At 43.7% G+C, this 12,497-nt stretch overlaps 1 protein-coding gene across 1 annotated transcript in view; it reads left to right on the forward strand.

Moving 5' to 3' along the window:
* Pcsk2 (proprotein convertase subtilisin/kexin type 2) overlaps nt 1-12,497 on the forward strand; it is a 316,714-nt gene that overhangs the window by 283,717 nt on the left and 20,500 nt on the right. The window lies entirely within an intron of this gene.

Genomic DNA, 12,497 nt, shown 5'->3' on the forward strand with positions numbered 1-12,497 from the left:
TGTCAATGGTGAGTTAGATGGATTGTTGGTCTAGTTTGTGTCTGTGTTGCAGGAACAGGGCCCCAAGTGGATCAACTACAGAGGTTTCTTATGGGGAGTCACAGGAATGATGGAGGCAAGAAAGTAATTCAGGCAGGTTGTCACATAGCCCGGGGGCAGTTGGACCTTCTGTATCCCAGATGTCTGCAGGGTATAGCCATAGAATGTGTGGAGAACTTCCATTAAGGTACTGCAGTCCAGGAAATTGACAACCCTCACCTTGTCTATTTCCCCTGGCTTTGTGTCTTCCTCTCTTCAATCTCTTCTTTCGTAGGATATGTGTTCAGGTATTGGTTTCACTTGACAACACCCTTGCTTGTCACAACTTGTCAGTCTCTGCTTAACTGCTACCTGTCCTTGATGCTTTCAGAGAAGCCTTGACTCCGAATTAGAGGGCACATCATCCCCTCATCTAGGCTTCAAAACTGATATGATGCTGCTGCAAAGGCTTAGAAAGTGAAGAGTTTAAGTCCCCAAATTCCTTGTCTGTTGTCTTTGTTCTGTTGAATTCTTTTAAAGGCCTGAACAATAATATAAAACTATGTGCTCCTCTTCTGTTACAGGGTTCAATTGTGTACCCAAATATTGCTATGTTAAAGTCTTAGCCTACACTGTCTCAGCACATAACCCGATTTGGAAATAGGGTGGGTCATTGCAGATCTGATTAGTTAAGATGAGTTAGGACTACTTAAGATAGTTAAGCCAATATGCTAAGGACATAAATCCTTACTGACTGGTGGGGGGGGGGGAGTGAAGTTTTCCCCAGATAAACATACAGGAAGAATGCCATGTAAAGACAAAGGCAACATTTGGGTGACAAATGCCAAAGACCCCAGAAAATTGCTAGATGCTACAGGAGAGGGCATGGAACACATTCTTCCTGAAAGCCCTTGAGGGAAACCAACACTGCTGACAAGTTGATTTTTGGACTCCTAGCTTCTAGAATGGGTAGGCAATTAATTTTTTCTTGCTTAGGGAAGCCAGTTAGTGATATTTTATGACAGTCATCCTAGAAAACTAATATGCCCTTTCAATCGTAAAATGGACAGTCAATAAGGAAACCAGGCCACCTGTGAACAGTGTGGAAAGATCTGGCCAATACTCAAGATCACTTTGTGGTCACCTGAATTTTATAGCCAAGATGTTTGATAACTAGTCCAATGATGGATTTTTATTCTCCTTTGGAAACTCATGAGGTCACCTTGCTTTATTCCTTAACATAATTACCTAAAAGAGAAAGGAGGCTCCTCAGTGGAATGGGGATAGGAAGGAGGGAAAATAATAAAATAATACAAGAGGAATGAGACCAACACGTGATTTGTCCAAACAATAAGCTTCCTAATTAATTTTTAAAAAGTGAGTAAACTCTCATGATTTGATCCTAATGACAGAAATCTCCCTGTGTTATAGCCAATGCCATGCTGAAGCTAGCTCCTGATGACACCACTCAACTAGCTTAAAGTTACACTTATCTTAAAATTAGCAACCAAATAGAGGTTTTATGCACCTGTGACAGTTTTCTGTTGTCAACTTGATTAGATCAGGAATCAAGTAAGAGAGCACCCTCTTAGACAGGTCCTTCAAGGACATTTCTAAGGAGGATTAACTGGGAGAGGAAGACCTTCCCCAGAGTGGGCAGCCCTTCTAGTAATGGACTATGTATAAAGAAGCTTCAAGAGAATATAGTTCCTTTGGCCTGGCTGCTCTTGCTACTTGCTGGTGAGTCCATCTGCCCTTTTGCTCTATCCTTTGTGGACATTGGAACACAACTTCATCAGCCATCCGACCCAAACTGAAGACCAGCAGCTCTCCAGGAATCCTCCAGTTCTTCAGCACCAGATTGGGACTGCGGAAGCATCTAGCCTGATCAGCTGAATAGCTACTGGCTTCTCTGACTCTTTAGCCTACAGACAGATACTCCTGGATGGCCAGCCTGTATCCTGTAAGCTAACCTTACAGATGCCTTTACAATACATTCTCATTCCATCTGATCTTTTCCTCTAGAGACCCCTGACTAATACAGCCCACTTCAGAGAGCCAGCTATTAAGCACGTAGCAGCATGGCCCTGGCTTCACTTGAGTTGTAGCACTGACATAGTCAACCCAGTCTCCCTGCAAGCAGAAGACAGCCTTGCCTAAATGAAACTGGAAGTTCCCTTTTGGAGGAAGAAAAACTGGAAGAAAAGGACTTGAAATCCTGACTCTTATGTTTCTCCAAAAATGACATGTTTTCCAATCAGGGTCACAAGTTACCCTGAGACAATGGAAGACAGTTTTGTGAACAAGCTGAGACATCACCCCTTGGGACAGTCATCACTCTTACGTTCAATACAAAGACCCCAGAAACAGAATCCAGGATGTGAATAGCTTCATGCCATCCCCTGAACATCAATGATACACTTGGGCAGGGCCTGTTGGGGAAATAACAAAGTCATGTTCTATTATAAGGTGATGGCAATTGCTCTTGAAATTGAGCCCATTGGAACCAGCAGAGAGGACCCTGACATTAGAGTGATTTTGTGTAAACCCAAAGGATGTCTACCAACAGGACCAGGTGGCAGGAGGTGTTGTTGCTGACCAGCAGGTCAGTGCTACACTTCTTGAGGAGTTTTCAGGTTAGAGCTCTTGACACACCAGCAGATCGTTTCCTTAGCACATGACACACCTTGTGGTTGGAGAGAAGGGACCACATGTCCAAAGAGCCAGATGACAGCAGGAGCCCGAGGGGATGTTTGCCAGATGCCTCCTTTCTCTGGCAGACATGAATTTTCACCACGTGGCATGTTTTTGTCATCCGAAGCTGTAGGAGTAAAAGGAGTAGGTGATGTGTGGCCTCGGTCCACATTTACAATGCAGATGGTGCTCAAAGCAGAGAACCCCTGGTGGCTCCTGTCATTTTCCATGGGCTTCTTAACTTCCCCAGCACATCTCAAAGCTGGATATTTCTCCCTGTTCCATTTACAGCCTCTCTGGCTACAACCAGATAGCCCTTTTCAAGTGTGATTGTTCTGCAAAATATGCCAAGCCCGCTGAAACTTAAGAGAAAAAATTGTTATGACTTATCTTCTCATGACAGCTTGTAAATATTTTAAAGAAAAAAGTGAGTATGGCTTTAAAAAAAAAAAAAAAAAACATGATTTCTCATTTGTCCTTTCCCCAGGCTGTGGGAATGATGCTTGCTTTGTTACAGGTTAGCATTTTGGGGATAGTATTGTAAAGTTTTGGAAGTGACAGCATTAGCAAAGAGTTCCTCCTAATTGTTTCAATTATCTAATCTACTGTAAAGAAAAATCCACCTGAGAAAGATGGTATTCACCTAAATAAAGGAGTCAGATATCACACAGAAACAGTTCTTAAGTTTGTCTTGGGCTCTCAACTTCCTGCACATGTGTTTCATGTGACCAATATAAAAACCCTAAGAGAAGAGAAACAGGAAGAGGGGGCACCGAGGCACACACGGTTTGTGACAGCCTCCCCCATCCCCGAATGTCTGATGCCTGCTTCCCACTGCTCTGGCTCCTTAGAGATCAGAGTTTGAGCTACTAAGTTTGTTCAGTACGTGGTTGAAGAAGGCATCAAGGAACATTCAAAGAAGGGAAGAGGCTAGGAAATGGTCAGTGGTAGAGTACTTGCCTAGCATATGCAAAGCCCTGGGTTTGATCCCCAGCAGAGAAGGAAAACAACACTTTTCCCCTTTGCTGGTTTTAATCTTTTCCTCTTTAACCTGCAAATTCTACATGTCGGATTATAATTAAAGCATTTTCACATTATACCTGTGAAGTTAGTGAAAATGAATTATGAAATGACCCAATAATTAATTTCCTTTTTTGTTTGTTTATTTGTTTGGTTGGCTGGTTTTTCAAGGTAGGGTCTTGCTCTAGCCCAGGCTGACTTGGAATTCACAGTGTAGTCTCAGGATGGCTTCGAACTCATGGCAATCCTTCTACCTCTGCCTCCTGAGTGCTGGAATTAAAGGTGTGTGCCACCATGCCTTTAATTAACTAATTAGTTTCTGTCTCACTTTTGGATCTCCCAAAAGCAAACCCTGGGCTGGAGAGATGGCTTAGAGGTTAAGGCACATGCCTACGAAGCCTAAGGACCCAGGTTTGATTCTCCAAGTCCCACATAAGCCAGACGCACGTGGTGGTGCAAGCGTCTAGAGTTCGTTTTCAGTGGCTGGAGGCCCTGGCATGCCCATTTTGTCTTTCTCTCCCTCTCTCTAATAAATAATTAAATCTTAAAAAAGAAAGAAAGCAAATCCTGAGACAAAAGTTGAGTTCAAGATCTAAGTTGAACTTGAGTTCATTTCAAGTTCAACATTTGAGTGGAAACTACTTGGGAGGTAAAGGAAATCCCAGAAGAGAGTGAGGAGGTGTGATAGGAAATAGAAGGGGGCACTTTAGACCATATACTCAAGCCAGCCTCTACCAAGAGCAACTGGAACCACAGGAAACTGGAAAACCATGTAGAACATGCACCAAAGTTATCTCATTCTGTGGCAAGGGTGCAACAGGCACCATTATTTGGGCATGACTCCCAAGGGGTGTCAGGCCCCAACTCTCTCAGCCAGAGGGCAGGTGAAGAAACCTTTGGCCTCTTGGGAGGAAGCCCTAGCACACAGAGATGCACACGCTGGCATTTGAAAACCCCCAGCACAAGAGGCTCTGAGGACCAAAGGATATGGGCCAACACACACTGCTATAATCATAGGAGCTCAGTTGGAGCCAAATCTAATCAGAGACTTGGAGTCCTCACTCTTCAGATAAATAAAGCACTGCAGGACTATGCACTTACTGTTCAAACAGAAAGTCACCACAGCCCTTGCAAGGAGATGGATGGGGAAAGCCATGACAGAACACAGCGTCTAACTAGGTAGCTTCTCCTTTTGCCCTGATGACCAAAAGGGGAATTCAGCCAACATGATAGAACCTTGAAGAAAACCTTGGTAGTGGTCTCATGCAGTTCTTCCCACATCAGAAAGGGATGCAACCATCAGGGGCAGCAGGGCACATTTGGGCTGGCTCTGATGACTGCACCCCAGCCTCCTGTCAATCATTTTCTAGGGCTTCTCCTGCTTGTAAAGACAGCAGGCTAGGAATAATTGGGACTGCAGGTTCTCTGAGGTGCAAATGAAGCTGTGGGTGGGGTGGAGAACACCACACAGATGCCAGATCTTGGATCTTAGACTGTCTGAAGATGGGTTATTTGCAAATGAATGGCTCAAAACCCAACTGCCATCCAGGAGGGAGGGAAGGAGGGCTACTCAGGTAGACATGGATTAATCAGGTGTGAGCTAGGCAGAGCCCTAGCGCTGGCTGCTGAAATTGAATCAGAGCGTGGGTCAGACACAGTGGCAGCAGTGCCACGGCCTTGGCAAGGCGATGGATGCCTCCTGCCACAGAGTGCTCTGGAGCATTCTGCGAGCTCTGATTTGTGCTCTGCAACCCAGTGACACAGGGCCTGCCATGGAGGAGTCTGCAACTCAGCTTCTGAAATGATTGATGCCTCCACAATTCCTCCATTCCTAGAGTGAAAAGAAATGGAAGAAGGAAGACTCAGGAGCACCAGGGGTTCAGCTGCATAGTGAGTTTAAGGCTACATGAGACCCTGTCTCAAAAGAGAGGCAGAGGGGCATGTGAGGAAAGGCTGATGGGGTCCTGGTGATCATCCCTAAGACATCACCAACCTCAGCTGCAACCACCACCTGTCCATGATGGAGTCCTTCTGGCTTCAGCCTTTTCAGATTATTGCTGTAACTTAGTGCTATGCATCTCAGGGCCCCCTGCATCTTTTTCAGGTTTGATAACTCATTCCCTTTAAGGATGGATAGTCTAGCCTCCTTCCAGACAAAGGTATCCCAAAGCCTACATACTATAGTGTGTTTATTCCTTCATCCACTTAGGGCATCTCAGTTGATTCCAACTTGGGGCAATTATGAATGAGGCTACTACAAACATCCATGTTCAGGTTCTCTGTGTGTATAAGTTCTCAACTTACTTGAGTAAATACCAAGAAGCAGTTTATTTGGTCAGAATATACTTAATTTGGCAAGAAACTATTAAAACAACTTCCAAAGAGACTGCTATTTTGCATCCCCATCAGTAATAAATGACTGTTCCTTTCATTACACATCCTTACCCATACATGATGTTGTCCAGGTTCTGGATTTTGTGCATTCTAATACATGTGTAGTACCCTTCCTGTTTTTCAATATATGCTTCCCTGATGATATACAGAGATAGAAGAAAGGCAAATAGGACAGGCGCATCCAGCCTCTAGTCACTGCAAACAAACTCCAAAAGCATGTGCCACTTTGTGCATCTGGCTTTAAGAGGGTTCTGGAAAATCAAACCCAGGTAGTTAGGTACTACAGACAAGCACCTTAACTGCTGAGTCATCTCTCCAGCCCTGAAGCATCTTTTCATATGCCCACTTGTCATCTGCATTCTTCCCAGGTGAGGTATTAAATGTCCTTGCAAATTAACCTATAGTGAAAAGATACATAGCTTAAAACAATGAGGTACCATTGTGTCTACTGCATTAACAAAACTATTTATAAAAATTAGTAATTCTAGAGCTGGGGAGACAGATGGCTCAGTGGGTAAGAGTGCTTGCTACACAAACTTGAAGGCCTGGGTTAGATCCCCAGTACCCACTTAAAAGGTCATGCATGCTTGTACCCCAAGTCCTAAGAGACAAGAGAACTACTGTGGCTTAGTGGCCAACTGGTCTGACCAAAACTCTATTCATTGCTGTGATTAAATGCCTCCCAAGAAGCATCTAGAGAGAAGAAGAATCTATTGCAGCTCACAATTTAAAAAAACATCATCCATCTTGGCAGGGAAGGCTTGGCAGTGGGAGCACAGGGCTGCTTGCTCACATCTGAGTGTGTCAGGAAGCAGAGAGAAAGGAATGCTGGTGCTTAACTGGCTTTTTCCTTTTGTATTTGGCCCAGGATCCCAGCTCATGGGATGATGATGTACCTATTCAGGGCAGGTCCTCTTCCCTCTATTAATCTCTGGAAAGAAATACCTTCACAGGTGTGCCCCAAAGGTATGCCCTTGGTATTTCTTTTGTTTGTTTGTTTGTTTTTGTTTTTGTTTTTGTTTTGTTTTGTTTTTCCAAGGTAGGGTCTCAATCTAGCCCAGACCAACCTGGAATTCACTGTCATTAACTGGATCAGAATTCCCTGATTAGGGAGCACAGACTGACTCCCTTGAGCCCTGAAGCTTCTCAGAGTGGGATTTTCAACTCTGGAAAGCAGGCCACTTGAGAGGGTGCAGGCAGCTGCCACAGAACCAGGCTCTAGCTGGAATTTTACCAAGCCAGTAGTGGGCAACATATTTTCTATGAGGAATGGAATACATTATCTGCATGTACTTTTAAGAAGTTTTGTTTCATTTGGAATTTTTTGAAGCAGGATCTCAATCTAGTTTAGGCTGACCTGGAATTCACTGTAGCCCAGGCTGGCCTCAAACTCACAATGATCCTCTTACCTCAGCCTCCAAAGTGCTGGGATTAAAGGCATATGCCACCATACCTGGCTTAAGAAGTTTTGGATTTTTTTATTTATTTGCAAGCAGAAAGAGAGAGAGAAGAGAGACAGACAGAGAGAGAATGGGCATGCCAGGGCCTATAGCCATTTTAAACGAACTCCAGACGCATGTGCTCCTTGTACATCTGGCTTACATGAGTCCTGGGGAATCAAACCTGGGTCCTTTGGCTCTGCAGCCAAATGTCTTAATCGCTAAGCCATCTCTCCAGCCCTAGAAGTTTTGGATTTTGAAGAGCTGATTTAGGTTATATCCAGCAAGCCTCAACTTTTTGCTATTAGGTTAAAGCAGATCTTCTCAACCTCAGCTTGTTGATGTTTGAGGCAGGATAATTCCTTGGAGTGGAAGGAGGCTATTTTATGCCTTATAAAGACTTAGCAGCACCCCTGACCTCTACCCACTAGATTTTGATCACATACATAGTCATGGTAACCAAAACTAGCTTCCAACAGTTCCCCCAACCACCTCCACCCCCCAGGGTTGAAAATCACCCTGGTTAAGAACTAGTGATTAGGGCTGGAGAGATGGCTTAGCGGTTAAGCGCTTGCCTGTGAAGCCTAAGGACCCCGGTTCGAGGCTCGGTTCCCCAGGTCCCACGTTAGCCAGATGCACAAGGGGGCGCACGCGTCTGGAGTTCGTTTGCAGAGGCTGGAAGCCCTGGCGCGCCCATTCTCTCTCTCCCTCTATCTGTCTTTCTCTCTGTGTCTGTCGCTCTCAAATAAATAAGTAAATAAAATTAAAAAAAAAAAAAACATTCCAAAATCAAAAAAAATCTCCAAAATCTAAAACACTTCTAGTCCCAACCATTTAAAAAAAAAAAAAAACTAGTGATTAAATACCATCATAAGGTAGAGTGGCTCATGAGGGACACATTCCTCACTGAGGTGTTACTGGTAGTCAATGGCTGTGGGGGGAGTGTATTTTCTTCAGTAGTGTTATCACGAGTAAGTGGCCCATGCTCCAGTAAATAACTTCCCACCTATGCTTATGGGAACAGCCCTAATTAAACTCCATGAATCACAAAAAATAATAATAATAATGTTCAGGTGTACTAGTTGGAAAGAAGGGTGCTTAGAGGGAGGAGGAGGGAGATAAAAGACAATAATGGGAGTGAATATAATCAAAATTTACTATACACATGCATAAAATTGTCAAGAAATACATATAAGGGCTGGAGAGATGGCTTAACAGTTAAGACACTTGCCTGCAGAGCCTAAGGACCCAGATTCAATTCCCCAGGACCCACATCAGCCAGATACACAACGTGGCACATGCATCTGGAGTTCATTAACAGTAGCTAAAGGCCCGGGTGTGCCCGTATTCTCTCTCTCTCTTACTCTTTCTCTCTTTCTCTCTCTCTCTCTCTCTCTCTCTCCCTCTCTCTCTCTCTCTTTCTCCTCTCTCTCTCTTAAACACACACACACCCCTCTGATTTCAAATAAATTAATAATTTTTAAGTTACATAGATATAAATAAGTGGCATCAATGCCTAGGTGAGTAAGCTCACTGGTCCTGGGCTCCATCTCCACAACAGGAAGCACTGTGCCTCCTTGAAAACTTCTGAGGAGCACTAGCCTCACTAAATTCCAAAAGTCTGACTTAAAAACTTCCAAGTGGAGCTGATGACTTCTTTAATTTCATCTCAGTTCCCTTGTTTTAAAGAGGGGGAAAAAATGGGAGGGGATAGAGGGAAGAGAGAATTCCAACATGAACAGCACAGGCTACCATTCCACACTAACAGCCAACCCTCTGCAGCCATGGCCTCCACAGAGGCTCCTGGGCAACACATCTTTTGGTCCCTCTTGTTCCCAGGTATTAAAAGCTCCTATTCTGAGTGACCTCCCATGCTCCATTTGAGTTTCTGACTCTTCTTTTTCCCTTAGTCCTCAACAAATTTCCCCATGTTGAATTACCTTGTGTGGCAACATTTGCCTGACCCAATCTCGAATGACACATTGTATGAATTAGGATCTGTTAAACTTATAAATTAACACAGGGAAAATTGACATGGGTGGGATGCTGGTTATTCCATGAGTTCAAATCTTCCTCTGTCCCTCCTCAGTGTTTCAAAGCTGATTTGACACTTAGTTTGTTCCCACTTGTTGAATTTCTTCCTCTGTATGGCTAGTATGGATAACCCTGCTGTGAGGATACTATAGGTTCACATGTGGAACTCAACATAGGCCTGGCCTGAGCCAGTGTTTGCTATTGTACTTGAGCTAACTTTGGTCTAATGTGGGTCATGGCTGTTCTGTCTATGTTTCTGTCGAACTCTTGTTCAAGTGAAGGTGAGGTACAGAATTGGATCTTAGGGAGTCATTTTAACAGGACATAGTGATATGAGAGTAACTACCTAGAGATTCTCCTCCTCCTTCTCATCTCATTTCTGCAGAGGTCTTCTCCTCACTGGCATTTAGTGCTCAAACCCAATTGTTACCAGCAAGGATATAATTACTGTCTCATGCGTTCTACATAACTTGATGAAAATGAGATTTAATATCCCAGGGAAACAAAGAATTTGGTAGGCAAGCCTTAAAAACTATTGCAAACATGTCTGGGGGTCATTGTTTGGTGGTCACCACTCAGAAAGGGGACACTTGTTCTCTGTGTGTCAGAGTTTAAAATCATGGCAATTTAATTTTACTACTGAGCCTAACAAAAAAACTGGGCTGTTCTGTTGATCTTGGCCAGTGTTTGGCTGGACTCAGCTGGCCTCACTCATGCATCTGTGGTCAACTGGTAGATGAGCTAGAAACTGACTTGTCTAGGGTAGTTCTCTCATGGGTCTAGTTGCTATTGGTTGTCATCAGGGGCAGTGAATGTGACTAGACTAAGTAAGTATTTTTCACCAACCAGCAGGCTAAATCAGGTTCATTGTCATTGTACAAAGAAGTTCTGAGAAGCAGCAGGGTATGTCAGGTTTTTAAGACTTGTGCTTATAATGTCAGCACTCATGCTTCCTGTTGCATTCTGGTGACCAAATCAAGATATTCAGCCAGCCTAGACCCCAGGTGTAGGAAGCCCTTTTCTGTGAGGGAGTCTACAAAGTCATTTTACAAGAGGTGCTGATGCATAGAGTTATGGAGATGGGGGTCATGGTCGCCCTATACCAAGGGGCGGATGCTTAGCACTGTTTCTTTGACCTTACTGGCAACATGCTGGGAGCTTTCCACATGACCCTTCTCACCCACTTAGCCTCATTCACACACACTTCACTTTCAGAGGATGCCATGTCTTGACCCTGAGCAAAAGCTGATCCTCATTGCATGATCCTCCAAGCCAACCACAAAGATCTGCTACCTCTCTGTCCTAGCTTCTGAGAATAGTTGCCTGGTTTTTGTCTGTTTGTTTTTTCTTTATTAGTTATGTACATACTCAGTGTGTAAACACACATGTTGGTACCATCCTTACCCTCATCCCTGTCCCCCTCCCCTCTCTGAAGGGATGCTCCTTGTTGGGGAATCCAGTTATCCCCATGGGGATTATAGGTTGTGCATTGTGGGGGTAGCCATCAGCTATGGGAAAGAGGCGATATCTCTGTGCATAATGTCCCAGCTTGTGTCTCTAACAATCTTTTCCACCCCCTCTTCCTCGAATTTCCCGGAGCCATGTTGCTTGTTTTGATGGAGCTGTTCAGTAGTGTGGATTTAACAAGAATCTGAGGACAATTACGAGCTTGTAGTTGAGCAAGTATTTGTGGAGTTACTGACTCAATCAATCAAGAGCTAATTAACTCCCAGTCCTGCTAGAAGCAATTCAGAATGTCACTTCTCATTGTCAGAAGGCAGACAGACCTTGGAAGTAATCCAGTCCACCCTCCCCCTATCATCTCCACTTCGAACCAATGAATCAGGATCACAAAGTGCTAGAGGTCTTACAGGAATAGGTTTGCTCTGCTAATTTCTTCCCTTTCTCCTTGCTCGAGAGAGTCATCTAGCCTTCCTGTGCCAGGTTATGGAATAGGGAAGCCCCTTCTCACACTGCATGGCTGCCCTCCTCTCCATCTTCTCCCTTCTAGTGATAACAAAGCCCCCAGCCCTACTGCCTCAAAGGTAGAAGCAAATGGCCCAATGCCAGGTTTAAGTAGACAGGAGAATAGTCATGGAAGACAAGGAAAGGGGAAAAAAGTAAAGGTAATAACACTAAGAATGGTTTGAACAGAAGAGCTACTAACTCCAGACATTTGTAACAAAAGCTGGTCTTCTGTAACTAATAACCATATGGCAATCACTACTGTTTAAAATGATATTTGCTATTTGTTTTACTTGACCATAGTAGGCTTTCTTCACATATTTGATATTCCTTTTCACAGGTTACATGTCAGATAATAGTGTTTTTAATAGGATTCTAGAATGACCCAACTGGATTAAAAAAAAAAAAAGATCTTAGCCGGGTGTGGTGGTGCACGCCTTTAATCCCAGCACTTGGGAGACAGAGGTAGGAGGATTGCCATGAGTTCGAGGCCACCCTGAGACTACATAGTGAATTCCAGGTCAGCCTGAGCTTGAGTGAGACCCTACCTTGGAAAACTAAAAAGGAAAAAAAAAAGATCTTGTTGGGCATGGTGGCACATGCCTTTAATCCCAGTACTCGGGAGGCAGAGGTAAGAGGATCACTGTGAGTTTAAGGCTACCCTGAGACTACATATTGAATTCCAGGTCACCCTGGACCAAAGTGAGACCCTACCTTGAAAATAAAAAAGAAAAAGAAAGGTCTATATAAACATAGATAATATTTTATATATTTTTGCTAAAATATATTTTATTTTATATATAAACATGCATATATTTTATGTAACATAAATATATATGTACAGTTACACGTTTACTGTTGTATAAGAATGATATTATAATGATTACCTTTAGGTAAGTTTCTAAATTTTCCTTTCTCTGTACTTTACTGGAC

This window comes from Jaculus jaculus, chromosome 8 (assembly GCF_020740685.1).
Source record: "Jaculus jaculus isolate mJacJac1 chromosome 8, mJacJac1.mat.Y.cur, whole genome shotgun sequence".
Classification (NCBI taxonomy): domain Eukaryota; kingdom Metazoa; phylum Chordata; class Mammalia; order Rodentia; family Dipodidae; genus Jaculus; species Jaculus jaculus.